This window comes from Perca fluviatilis, chromosome 2 (assembly GCF_010015445.1).
Source record: "Perca fluviatilis chromosome 2, GENO_Pfluv_1.0, whole genome shotgun sequence".
NCBI classification, from domain to species: domain Eukaryota; kingdom Metazoa; phylum Chordata; class Actinopteri; order Perciformes; family Percidae; genus Perca; species Perca fluviatilis.
In genome coordinates, this window is record NC_053113.1 from 36,923,460 (window position 1) to 36,936,519 (window position 13,060).

At 44.3% G+C, this 13,060-nt stretch overlaps 1 pseudogene; it reads right to left on the minus strand.

Annotated features, from left to right (window-relative positions):
• Positions 1 to 7,213: 7,213 nt before the first annotated feature.
• Positions 7,214 to 12,588, minus strand: LOC120547127 (annotated as a pseudogene).
• Positions 12,589 to 13,060: the final 472 nt, after the last annotated feature.

A 13,060-nucleotide genomic window follows, 5' to 3' on the forward strand; every position in this document is an offset into this window, starting at 1 on the left:
GCCCCATGAGAAGAGAGTTTGGAGTCACAGGATCTGGATCTGAGACATCCGAGGACACGTAACCCAAAGGTTTGGAATTAAGTATGCCTTAAATCTCTACCAAGACTGTCCTGAGCACTTCTTCTGGCACAGTCTGTGCTCCAAGGACTGTGTACAGTGCTGCCTTAATGGATCGTATTTCCCTTTCCCATGAGCCGCCAAAGTGGGGAGCACATGGTGGGTTGTAGCGGAAATCGATCTGTTGGGTGATCAGCTGCTCTTTCAGGGCTGGCTGGAGGTCCTGGAATGCCTCTTTGAGCTCCCTGTCACCTCCCTTGAAGTTTGTTCCTCTGTCACAAAGTATCTCGTGTGGCTTTCCTCTTCTGGACACGAAACGATGGAGTGACATTAGGAAGGAGTCAGAGTCAATGCTTGAAAGAAGGTCTATGTAGACTGCTCTGGTTGTAAGGCACTTGTACAATATGCCCCAGCGCTTTTCGTTGCGCCTCCCCACTCTGATCTGAATTTGGCCAAAACAGTCTATTCCAGTGGAGTAAAAGGCTGGCTTATAGAGCCTTAGACTGGAGGCGGGCAAGTCAGCCATCCGTGGGATGTTAGGTGTTCCACGCCACTTGCGACACTCAGGGCAACTGTGTTGGAACTTGCGAATTTCCTGCCGGCCTCTCAGGATCCAAAAGCGCCGCCTGATTTCTGCGAATACCCTTTCTGGACCAGGGTGGTGTAGGTCGTTTTCATAGCGTTTGATGATCAACTTGGTAATAAGATGGGCAGGATCAAGCACGATTGGATGTTGCACTCCCTGATCTAGTTGGTCACATCTACGTAGGCGGCCTCCAACCCGAATGAGCTGGGTATCGGTGTCAAGCTCAGGGGCAAGTGTGACTTGTCTACTATTCGTGGAGACAGGATTTGCTGCTTGCAACTGGGCCATGTCATCTGGAAAACTCAAACTGAGCTCGACGAAGAATATCCAATTCAGCTTTCCTGAATTGTTTGCTGACAGACTGTGGGTCCCCAAAGCCGCCCCGTGTAGTTGACAGGCTACAGCTTCGAGGAGCTCCTGGAATGTGCTGTACTGACTGACATCAAGCTGCGATGGACCACTGTCGACAGCTGTAGCTCCACAAAAGGTTTGCTTCCGCAGTTCCTCAGGAGCATCTGCTGAACTTTTGGATGGCTTCTCCGGCCAATAGGTCTCAGGCTGCCAAAGGAAGGCCGGGCCTTGGAACCAATGAGTGTGTTCAGCTAGCTGTGTCAGAGTCTTCCCCCTGGTGAGGTCATCAGCTGGGTTTCTCTGCGATTCAACATAGCGCCAGGTTCCTGCATCAGACAATTCCTGCACTTCTGCAATCCTAGTACCCACAAAGACTTTGTATTTGCAAGATTCTGATTGCAACCAGGTAAGGACCGTCATAGAGTCTGTCCAGTAGATGTAGCTCTGGACATTGAGGGTTAGCTCTCTCTTCAGGACTGATGCCAGTTGGGCACCTGTTAAGGCAACAGAGAGCTCCAACCTTGGGATAGACAGTTGCCGTTTGGGAGCCACTCTAGAGCGTGCGGCAATAAACGCAACTTGGATAAGTCCACTGTTTTCGGTGCGAAGATACGCAACAGAGCCATATGCTTTTTCTGATGCGTCACAGAAGATGTGGATGCTACGTTTGCAGGTGTTTGCATCCAGCTCTGCTGTGGTATAGCATCTCGGCAGTGTGATGCGTGCCAGCTGTGGGAGTTCCTCTACCCAGGAGAACCATTCTTGAAGGAGGTCATGCGGTAAATCCGTATCATCCCATTCATGCTTCTGATCCCAGAGCCTCTGTACCAAGATCTTGGCCCTGGTAGTAAATGGCACAATGAAGCCAAGTGGGTCATACTGCTTGGCAAGGATCCTGTAGATACCGCGCATTGTGGGCTGAGTATCAGTCTCCAATTGGCCATGCTTGTAACCGAGTATGTCCGACTGCCAGTGCCATAACAGTCCAAGAGTGCGCTCCTCTGGGTCGGTCGTGTCTTGGTTGAACCAGAGTTCGCTACTTTGAGACCTGAACTCTGAGGGCAGATGGCTAATAATGCTTGGGCAGTTGCTGGCCCATTGTCGCAACTCGAACCCATCTTCAGCAAGGAAATGGCGAAGATCATCCATCAGTTGTCTTGCTTCATCAGCAGTGCGTAGACTCTGTAGACAATTGTCTACATAGAAGCACTGTTCAACTGAGGTGCGCAACTTGTCTCCAGCCTCCGTATGGTTGGCCACATGTTTCTGGAGAGCAAAGGTGGCACAGCAGGGGCTTGAGGTTGTGCCGAAAGGCAGGACTTGCCACTGACAGATGTCAGGGGGGTCATTTCTCCTCATCTCTCTCCAAAGGAACCTCAAAAGTGGTTTGTCCTTTGGGAGAAGGCGAACCTGATGGAACATGCCCTTTATATCTGAACTGATCACAAAGGGATGTTCACGGAAGCGAAGGAGAACACCGAGCAGTGTAGCACCCAATACAGGTCCAGGAAGGTGGTAATCTTTTAAACTGATGCCCTTGTAGGAGAAGGAACAGTTGAAAACAATTCTATTCTTCCCATTATGGTGGACCATATGATGTGGAATGTACCACCCAGAACTCGTGGCTACTTCCTCCATGGGGATCTTCTTAACGTAACCAGCTTCAAACAGGTAGCTTATCTCCATGTTGTAAGAGGCAGCTTTCTCAGGATCACTAGCAAGCCTCTTCTCAGTACCACGCAGTTGGGCCATGACCAATTCCTTCGGGGCAACCAGGGGGGGTAGGTCTCTTTTCCACAGCAATGGAGTAGCATACCATAGAACTCCATCCACTTCCATGCGGAGTGTCTTCTCCTCCAGAATCCGAATGGCCTCTGTGTCTTGCCTGGATCGTGTCACAAGTTTCTCGCTTCGGTAGGGCAGAATATCCAATTGCCACAACTTTTCTACGTGGCTGAGTAACTCGGAAGTCACAGGAGCAATGGATGTCAGAAGGCATTGCTGGGTGGTCAGGCTGTGTTTCAGCATTTTTGAGGGACCCTGAAGTGACCCATCCCAACCGCGTCTTGACCGCAGCTGGCCCTCCTGGGGGGCCCAGGCGAACAGGCTCAGTTGGTGTTATGAGGTGCGGATGGTCTGATCCTATGAGGATCAAGGGTTGTGCACAGTCAATAGGCTGGAGAGGTAAGTTCTTAAGGTGCCGATATGACTTCTTCAGTGCTGCAACTGGGTAAGTGTGTTGTGCCAGACCAAGCTCTTTGGCGGTGAATGCCCTTTGAATGAGGAAGGTCTGATTAGGTTGGTTGGCAGGTGAAACAGAGTGACACTGTGGCTCCATGGATAACTCGCACATCTTGGCGCACTGTGCGCAATGATAGCTCTTCAGGTGCTCCTTGGAGGCCGAGCTGTTGAGCAGCTTCATGCAGTTTCAAGATGGTGCGCTCTGAACCGTCATCTAGTAGAGCATATGTGTCCAAAGAGTTGTCACCGTACCTCAAGATGACCCGGCTCATCTTCAGTAGCACCTTGCTGCTGCCAGTGGGCCTATCTACATAGAGGGTTTCAGCAGTGGAGCTGGTTGGTTTGGCACTCACTGGGAACCTGGTAATGCTCTTCATGGAAGTGGCAGTCTGACATCCACCTGTGTTCACCTCATGAAGGATCTCCAGGTGCCGCTTGTCACATCTCTTACATTTGGCCCTCAACGTGCATTCGGCTGACAAGTGTTCCCTTCCGCACTTCCAGCATCTCTGGTTGAACCGGATCCACTTTCCAATCTGCTCAATAGTGAGGATCCGGAAGTTCACACATTGATTCAAATAGTGTTGTGTGGTGTTGCAAAAGGGGCAGTATTTCTTGGGCTCACTGGGCCGATCTGACCCACTTGGTTTTAGTGCCAGCTGGGGTGCTTGTGGCTCACTGCTGTGAAAAACTGCTGTGGACCTGGACTTTGACGGTCGGTCCTTGCGTTGATCGTTGGAGCACTGGCGTTCCTTGCTGTGGTCAACATTGAACTGTGAACCATCGACCTGCACCTTCACCTCATACTCTAGCCAGTCGGCTAGATCAAGAAGAGTGGGAATGGGAGTTCTTATGGGATTCACATACCTCCTGAAGTTAGCTCTTAAATCATGAGGCAACTTTCCTAGGAGTCGTGAAACATGGGATCCACACCACAGCTCAGTTTGTCCACTGTTGCCAAGTTGCTCTAACATGCCCACCAAGGCGCGCACTTTAAAAGCAAATTGTCGAAAGGCCTTTGTATCCCCTGTCCTGATGTTTGGCTCCTCCATGAGCTTTGAGATTAGCGTTGAAGTGCCAGTTGGTGAGGTTGGCCATATATCTCTGTCAGAGCCTCCATGGTATCAGTATATGGATATCTGCTGTGACTGTAGGAGTCAGCGATGAGTAATGCTTCTTCCACTTTCAGGTGATCCAGTAGAATCTGGAATTTGGAGCGCTCTGTGGCGTCGGGAGGAAGTAGGTTGTCAAGAGCAACCTTGAGCCTTGCGAACTCACGTGGATCTTCATGAACAAAGTCGGGAATCTTTGGCTTTGGGCCCTGGTATGTGAACTCCCTCTCCCCTGGAATACGTTGAGGATGCCGCTCAGGTGAGTAAGAAGGTTCACGGTGTCTGGGGCTGTAGCGCCAACTCATGGTATAGTCTCTTGGGGTGTCATATCTATGTTTGTTCTATCATATCTATGATAGTTGGCAGATGCACTCGCATACTGATATCCATGAGACAGTGAAGATCTGCTAGGGCAACCTGTCCTCCCGCTATGGTGGTCCCGAGAGGGGGATACTCTGTCTCGGCTGTATGGTCGTCCCATCCTTTCCAGACCATGGGCTATGTCATCAGCGATGTCATCAACATCCCCTCTTTCCGTTGCATGCTGTAGCTTGCCCTCAGTAGCTGTCGATTCGTATGGATACATTGGAGGACGTGGATCCTGTCGATCTCTTGGGGACGTCTCCATGCACTGCGAAACCGGCGAGCTTGATCTGATCTAGAGGGTAAGGCCCCGGCCTCAGCGCTATGATGCCTTGGACGTGAGTAGTACACTTGTTGCTCCTTCATTTCCTCTAGGCTGCGCCTTAATACTGTGTTCTCTTCAGCGAGGATAAGGAGACACCTCTCAAGGCCTGTGGCGTCTGATCGTCCTCCTTCTGTTTCTTCGTGTGTTGTGGGTGACTGACTTTCCTCTTTGGCCGCCATGGTGAAGCTGTAGAACTTGCTGCTCCGGCTCGAAGGACCATGAAAAGTATTTGGGTGATGAGGGAAGTAGTTCTTAATTTCCGGCAGCAACCACTACAGGGTGTCCAGTCAGAACACAAACACCAGGCTTGCCAAGGTCGTTCAAAGAGTTATTACACATTAAATCTTCACACCCACAACACAGAACAGAGATGATCAGGTGAATGGCAGCTTGGGAGCTTGGGTGTGGTTCTGGAATTAACAAGAGATAAGACAATTCAATGTCTTATGACAACATGCAGATAGCATAGGTAACATTACATCTTGACCTGCTAAGCTAATACATTGCCTAAGGCTAAGCAGCATGGCTAACAATAGCTATCAATGAAACAACTAAAGCTAGCATATTAGCAATTAGCATATCATAGCATTAGCATTAGCATAGCAACATGGCTTACAATGACACAATGAGAAAGCTAGCATATTAACAACTAGCATGTCCTAGCATTAGCATTAGCATAGCAATATCAGCACAAACAATTTAACACACTTCTCTCGATGAGCCACATAGACTTTAAGTGGTGCCTCTAACAAGCAAGTGGAAACATTGTAGCTAGAAACATACATTGAGTAACTGGTATCAACTCACCATTAGATGCACGCACACCAAATCATACTACAATCTGAGGATTCAACCTGATGCACAATCTTGCCCTGCACATGTGTGAATGACTCTGAAAAGGAGGGTCCTGACTGTTACTTCAGGCTTTGTACCGCTAGGTGGCCGACTGAGTGCCTGATCAAAATACTAGGACCTATTCACAGGAATGGAATAGCATTGCCTGACTAGAATACAAGAACGAGGAATGAAATAAACAAAACTGGCTAAATACACAGCACAGCTGATGGGCTTTTGTACAGCTAACGTAAGTCGAAACTGCCTGCGAGCTTCTCCTGTACTATACGGTAATTCCTCTACTATGCGACAGTAAGTCGCTTGGTTATGACACAATCGTTAGCATATTTTTATAAAAACGTCTGCTGAGGAGCCATAACGTGAGGTACAAGGTATTGGAGGCTTTTATACATTGTTGTTTCTTTAGAAATAAACAATGGACAAATGGAGTCTTTAAACGCTTCAGATGTAAAGTTATTCGCTGTCAAAGTGGCGCCAAAATGTATGCTAGTCACGGGAGGTGATCTCTTTGTTTCGTCAAAATGGCGCCATAGGAGGTTCGTGTTCTAAAGCGAAGCTTACCCCCTTGGTTAAAACTGAGGCAGACTTACAGGTTCTACAGCATTACAGGCTTAGAAGCAACAAAGCAACTTTGACAAACTGGTAGTGACAAACAGTAATGTGTGGAAAAAGGCTGATTATTTATTCATCTTGCTCTAGATTGGAGTAAAGGGACAGAGAGGAAGAATGGGATAGTTTTTGTACTCCCATTTAAAGTGATGGTTTGGAGTAATTTCACCCTAGGGTGCTTTGCACCATGACCTCGAGCCAAACAACCCCCCAGAAGCTTTTTTCAGCTGGGTCTGAGTTAGCGTGATCAGCTGAATAGCTTAATGCAGGCGCTAATGGATCCACGTTTGTATCTCGTAAGTTACCCCACTAATAATGCCCGAAATTATACCAAACTTCTACAGTAGTACAAATAGGTTATGCACTCATAAAACGATGGATTGAAAAGTTTGTAAGTACACCAGAAGTTTATGTAAATAACACTTGACTGTTGGCTTCTGATCTCTGCTGCTGCTGCTGCTACCTAACGGGCAGTAAGACGAGTGCTTAGGGACGTCTACAAATTACAACACCGAAAATAGATACAACAAAAATATTTATTAATTTAATGATTAAATAAGGTAATGTCTCCAAATTTACCTCAATTATAACTTGTATATTGCTAGTTATACTACAGCACTCACTTTAAAAAACAGTTAAATTAATAAATATTTTTGTTGTATCTCTTTTCAGTGTTGTAATTTGTAGACGTCCCTAAGCACTCGTCTTACTGCCGGTAGCAGCAGGAGGGAAAAATGTTATATTACTTTATTTTGTTGAGTGGTATGGAGAACAAGCACGGTAAAACCTAGAAGGAAAGTTGTCAGATAATTGTTTTTTTAACTCAAATGTCCACTGGAAATTATTACACAGAAAACAACATAGAAAAGTACATTGATAACAGTGTAAAATGAAAAGCCATTTAGGTTCTAAGTGTATAACAGGCCACTTTCTGTCTGGTTGTCTGACAGGGCAACTGCGCTTAATAATGTCGTTGGTGTCGTTACCAGAGCTCGTTCCACAGCCTGCAAACAAGCAGATACAAAAACCCAACTGTCAATATCTTCTTATTCATACATATAAGAAATAGCTTTTGAAATGTGTCAGATTTGTCTCAGGAGCTGATGCTGTAGAAATAAAACAAATTCTGCCGTTATATCTGAACAGCTGAAGCCTTGCATGATCCCGTCGGATTAGCTAGCAGCGTACCTCCTCTGTTATTTTCTTCCAGTTGAGATTAAAGATGACAATGATGTAGAAGATGGATTGTAAGAGAGACAGAAATTAGCAGTCCAGCTAAAAACCTGTGGATAAAAGACAAAATAGTCTGTCAAGGGCACAGCAGGCTTCACTTATAATAACAATAACCTGCTCTTCCTCTGCAGTCATTTATTTGTCTTTAAAAAATAACAAAACATTTTCACTTTATATAATTATAAACTCTCAGTTTTGCAACAAAGTAACGCTCAGTGAAAGTCCTATGCAGTAGTATCCAATAAAATTGGCCACAGCTGGTATCTTCTGTTGGCCGTGCCCAAGAAGAGGCCTATGGACACAAACTAGGATGGGGAAAAACATATTTCATATTTGACTTTTAAGACTTGATTTTGGCATCATACTGCAAATATGTTTTACTGGCTCTTAGACTCACCACAAGAGCATTAAAGAACTGAATGAAACAGTAAACATTCATCAAATGGGAGACCAGACCTATGATTTTCCTTAAATGATAATAAGGATTGGGATTGTGTACAATGTACAGTTATGTGAATGCAGCTGTAGAGACTCACTCATCAGAGGTGAATATGAAGCCAATCACTGATTTAGTAGCGCCAAGCACAAAACCTTCAACAACTGCAATGCTACCTGGAAGAGAGGGGCTGTGAACATTTTGAAGAAATCAAATGCTGATATGTTAATATAAGCTAAAACAACAGAACATGTTTATAACTGACCTGCAAGCGCTAATGACATCTTGCTGGTGAGGATCGCCCTGGCAGTGTCTCCTGCACCGAGAGCATTACCCACTCGGGCACATGCTGCAGCTTGAATACCAAGAGGGAACTACAGAATCAAGAAAAAGTATTAAAACGAGTTGGCTCCTGAGAGTAAACTGACTCAAGGTGAACAAACACTGAGTTCAATAATGTCTAGGTAAAGTTTTTAAAGTGAGAATGTAATGATCTGACTTGTAGTTAATACCATGTATGTTATGAAAGCCACCATCATCACAGCATGTTGGGCTGCCAGCTCATCTTCACTCAGCATTCCTGATCATCAGAGACAAAGGTGTTCTTCTTTTATATCATACACAAAGTTCATATCACATGGTGGTTTGATAAAAACAATTATCTTAAATAACATAGTTCTGTACTGCTCATTGTTTAAGTCTATAAGAATAGATTCAATGTCATTTTGAAAATATATTTGGATTACCTGCAAAGAATCCACCAAACTCATAAACCCACCACCCAAAGCACTTCATTAATGTACTGGGAATGGCCAGTTTCGTGTAGGAGCCCCACTCCTGCAGTGATTCTACAGACCGGCCTGCAGGGGGAGAGAGAAACTTATCTTTGTAGTCTTAAAAAATGGAGGCTGAGCAGAGTGATACATGAAAGCATAGAATAACCATGAATATGAAACCCCTCACCTCCCCATGTCTTTACATGGAGCTTCTTCCACCAAATGTAAGCAAACAGAAAAGTGCAGATGTAAATCAGAGACAGAGTGTTGGCTGCTGCAGATCCGCTGTAAGACATGCACACAGACATGTTGATATATCATTGTGTGTTATAGTTTCAGAAGAGGTGTGAGTACACTTACCTAACACCCAGATCCAGCCAGTAAAGAAAGATGTAGTTCGTCATCAAGTTTGCTATTTTTGCCATGGCAGCAGTGTACATTTGTAGCAGTATTATACCCTGAGTACACAAACACCAGTTATGTGTTGAGTACCAAGTATACCTTTGCCCTCAGCAATTACATTAATTGAGACATGTTGATTTTCTGAAATAAAAGAACTGTGCACAGGACATTAGTCCACCTGGTTCTGCAGATAAGACACCTGGAGCTGATGTAGAAACATATTTTTTTAGGAGAGGATGAGGTCTCGAGTTCTGACTGAAAATCATAGAGGCTCTGAGTTCTAGATGCAAGTTTGGCACTGTTAGTTACCTGGCCACCTCAGGGTCCCGGCCCAGGCATAACAGGACGGCCTGGGCATTAATGAGCAGAGCCCAGCAGGGCAGACAGAACAACAGCAGGATGATGATGCCCCACTGAAGGATCACTCCCACCCGCAGCAGGTTCTTACCACCAAATGTCTGCACAACAGCACAGACCATGTTAATCATTTTAGAAAAGGGTGTAAGGAACAGTTGGGATCTGGAGTCAGTGAAATTGAGCAAAGAAGGCGAACCTGACACACCAAAGTATCGCATGCCAGTGCCAGACCACATCCTGTAGCTGCAGTGGTAATATTTATGAACTGGAATGAAAATGAAACATATTTAAATGAGTCTGACGTGCACTTTGCAACTCTGATGTAAGCAATATTTCTATGACTCATGTGAGTAAATGTTCTTTACATTAATTCATTTGTCAGGCTTATGAGACAATTGTAATAACTATCTTGCAGAGTTTATATTTGTAATAATTTCTTCCTTGAAATAACTCCTGCCATTTCCTTATGCTAGCCTCCATAAGGCTGTGGAGCATAAAGCTGACCACTTACATAAGAAGCTAATCCATAGCAAGCCATAACTTCATTTCCCAAACGCTCACAGAACATTGTAATCACAAATGGAAGCAGATAATTGAGGATTCGAGAGAGCAGCTAGAAAGACAAACATGGATATTGTGCAGTTGATACAGCTACCAGCTAACAGATGATACATTGTAAATTACAGTAAACACAAGTTACAATTAATTATAATGGATCTCTCTGCAAATGAGCTATCACACTCATATCACTTTGTCAGGTTGCAGCCACTGTTAAGACACTGTTTGAAACCTGGCAAGCACTGCTTCGAGTTAACTGATTTCTGCTTCTAAAACTCAGACACAATGATTTTTCCTGTCATTTCAAAACAACCACTCTTATTAATCTTCTGTTCTATAAATCAACTTATTACATCTTAACCTCACACAGCTCCTGACAGGAACCCTGTGGTGCACCCACCTGCAGCAGAAAAGCTTTTCACTGAACCCCTCCATGTCTGCAGGGCCAGAAACTAATGCAGGTTTCTCCACCACTGTAGTATTTTAAGGTAATTATGAATTCACTTGTGTTAGTTTCACAATTTACATTTCAGGTTAGACACTTTTACAATGAATCACTATCTAACTATTTTTTTTAGGTGGATACCAGAGATGCATAAATGACATTTACAGTTTTATTTAAAATTCACACGTAGTTCAAATTTCCAGTCAAATAGATGCTATTGTGGCAGAATATGAAATCACCATAACCTGCCTTGGTTCTAGCTTAGTGTTGTCAGATATGATATGTGAACAGACAGAAGGTGTGAAGTCATGATTTTTAATTACTTTTTTTGCATATTAATGACTGCACAGGGTGAAATCAGTCCAATTAGTCTCCATTAATTCAGGTAGACTGTTGTGGTTGTGTATATTTCTGTTGGGGTTGTTAATATTTCTGTTGCCTGTTTGTATATTTCTGTTGATGTTTCCTGTATTCCCCTGATTGTTTATGGTTCAGGGGCCTGTTTCACAAAACCAAGATAAGGGATTAAGCCAGGATTTCACCGTTATCCTGGATGATTTAGCCTTGACTCAGTTTCACGAAAGCGGAGGCACATAAATCACCATGGAGATTTATTCTGTGGAGCTAGCCTGCTCCCAACCAGGCTAACAGCCAGGAGCCAATCCTGGAACCTTTTCTGATCACCCAGCAGTGGTTTTACCCTATTGTTATCAGCCTTGATTAAAATACAACAGGTGCATATTGCTGTTCATTTAAGTACTGTTATTATTTAAAGTTGTGACCATTATTTTTTTTAAATTATTATTCATGTGACAGTCATTGTTACTGTTATATTGCTGTATGAAGACTGCTGTTCATATTGTTCTTACAAGTTTGATGACTATATTATGGCAGTTGCTGAGATAATTAGAAAAGGCTGATAACATTTCAAATGTGTTTTAAATGAAGTCTGTTGCTAAGGGCAATACATACAATGCTGTACATTTCTATAGTTGACCAATGCACCTTGAATTATTTTAGTTGATACATTTTTTTTATTCTTTAAGAATAAGGACCATGTTTGTTCCACTTCCATGTGCATTGTATTTGGCATTCTTAGGACACAATTTGTGTTGATACGTGTTCACGGAGACGTTTTTCTCGTTTTTTACGTGTAAATGTCATGTTATTTTCTCAGGGAAAGGACGCCGGGAGGCGGCCAAAAAGGAAGCTCCATAAGCCGGGAGGCGCCCGCGAGGCGAACCTTACGGGGAAAGGGCGCCTTAAACACCCGCTGGGGACGCGCCACAATAACGGGATGGTGGAGGTTGGGTTTACGAAAAACCTTACGGGGAAAGGGCGCCTTAAACACCCGCTGGGGACGCGCCACAATAACGGGTTGGCGGAGGTTGGGTTTAGGAAAAACCTTACGGGGAAAGGGCGCCTTAAACGCCGGGAGACGCGCCACAGTAACACGCGGGACAAAACACCATACGCAGGGACACCATCCCCGGGAAACAAAGCGCCACACACAGGACGCGATCCCCGCTCGCCCGGGTGAAAGTCCTGTGTTGTTTGACCCATTCACCACCCCAACCAACCTCCCTACGCGGATTTTCGGCTTTTTATATTACTCCCTACCATTTTCCTGCTGTGGCCACAAAATATGCTTCCCATTGAAATACATTACTTCACATTTTCGTGTTGTCCGCCACGTAAAAACCGACAAAAACGTCTCCGTGAACACGTATCAATAGATTAAAATAACGTCACATTTACACGAACTGCCATGAGACCGGGCTGGACTATCATTTGGGAGGATTGTACAATTTTAAGAACATATCCTAATTATACAATCCTCCCAAATTATAGTATAATTCACTGGACCAGTAACTATATAGTGATGTAGGCTACTGTACATTCATGACAACAGGGAGAGGACACCTCAATGGTTTTTGACCTTATATTTTGCTGGGGGGAAATAACTGACGAATATACTCTGTTCCATTCATGTTTACAGTGTGCATGGAATTTATCACTTAATTATCTTTATAGTTTCTAGATTTTAGAGTCCAATTTCTTCAGTGTCACAACATATTTTCTATGTCCATATATACGAGGGAGCAAGGCATATAATATCTAGAGAAGGAAGCTCGTCCTCTATAAAAAATAAAAAAACGCGAGAAAAAGAGTGCCAGATAATAGCGGACAGACTGAATAGTTAGATAGTCTAAAAATATACATTTACGAACTACTGCTCTTAACTGAAACCATTCAATGAGTCACTGTCATTTGCAAAAACGAACAGTTGTACACTTTGCATTAAAAGCGAGCAGTGGAAGTTAATATGACTTAGGACATTTATATTTTAGCCC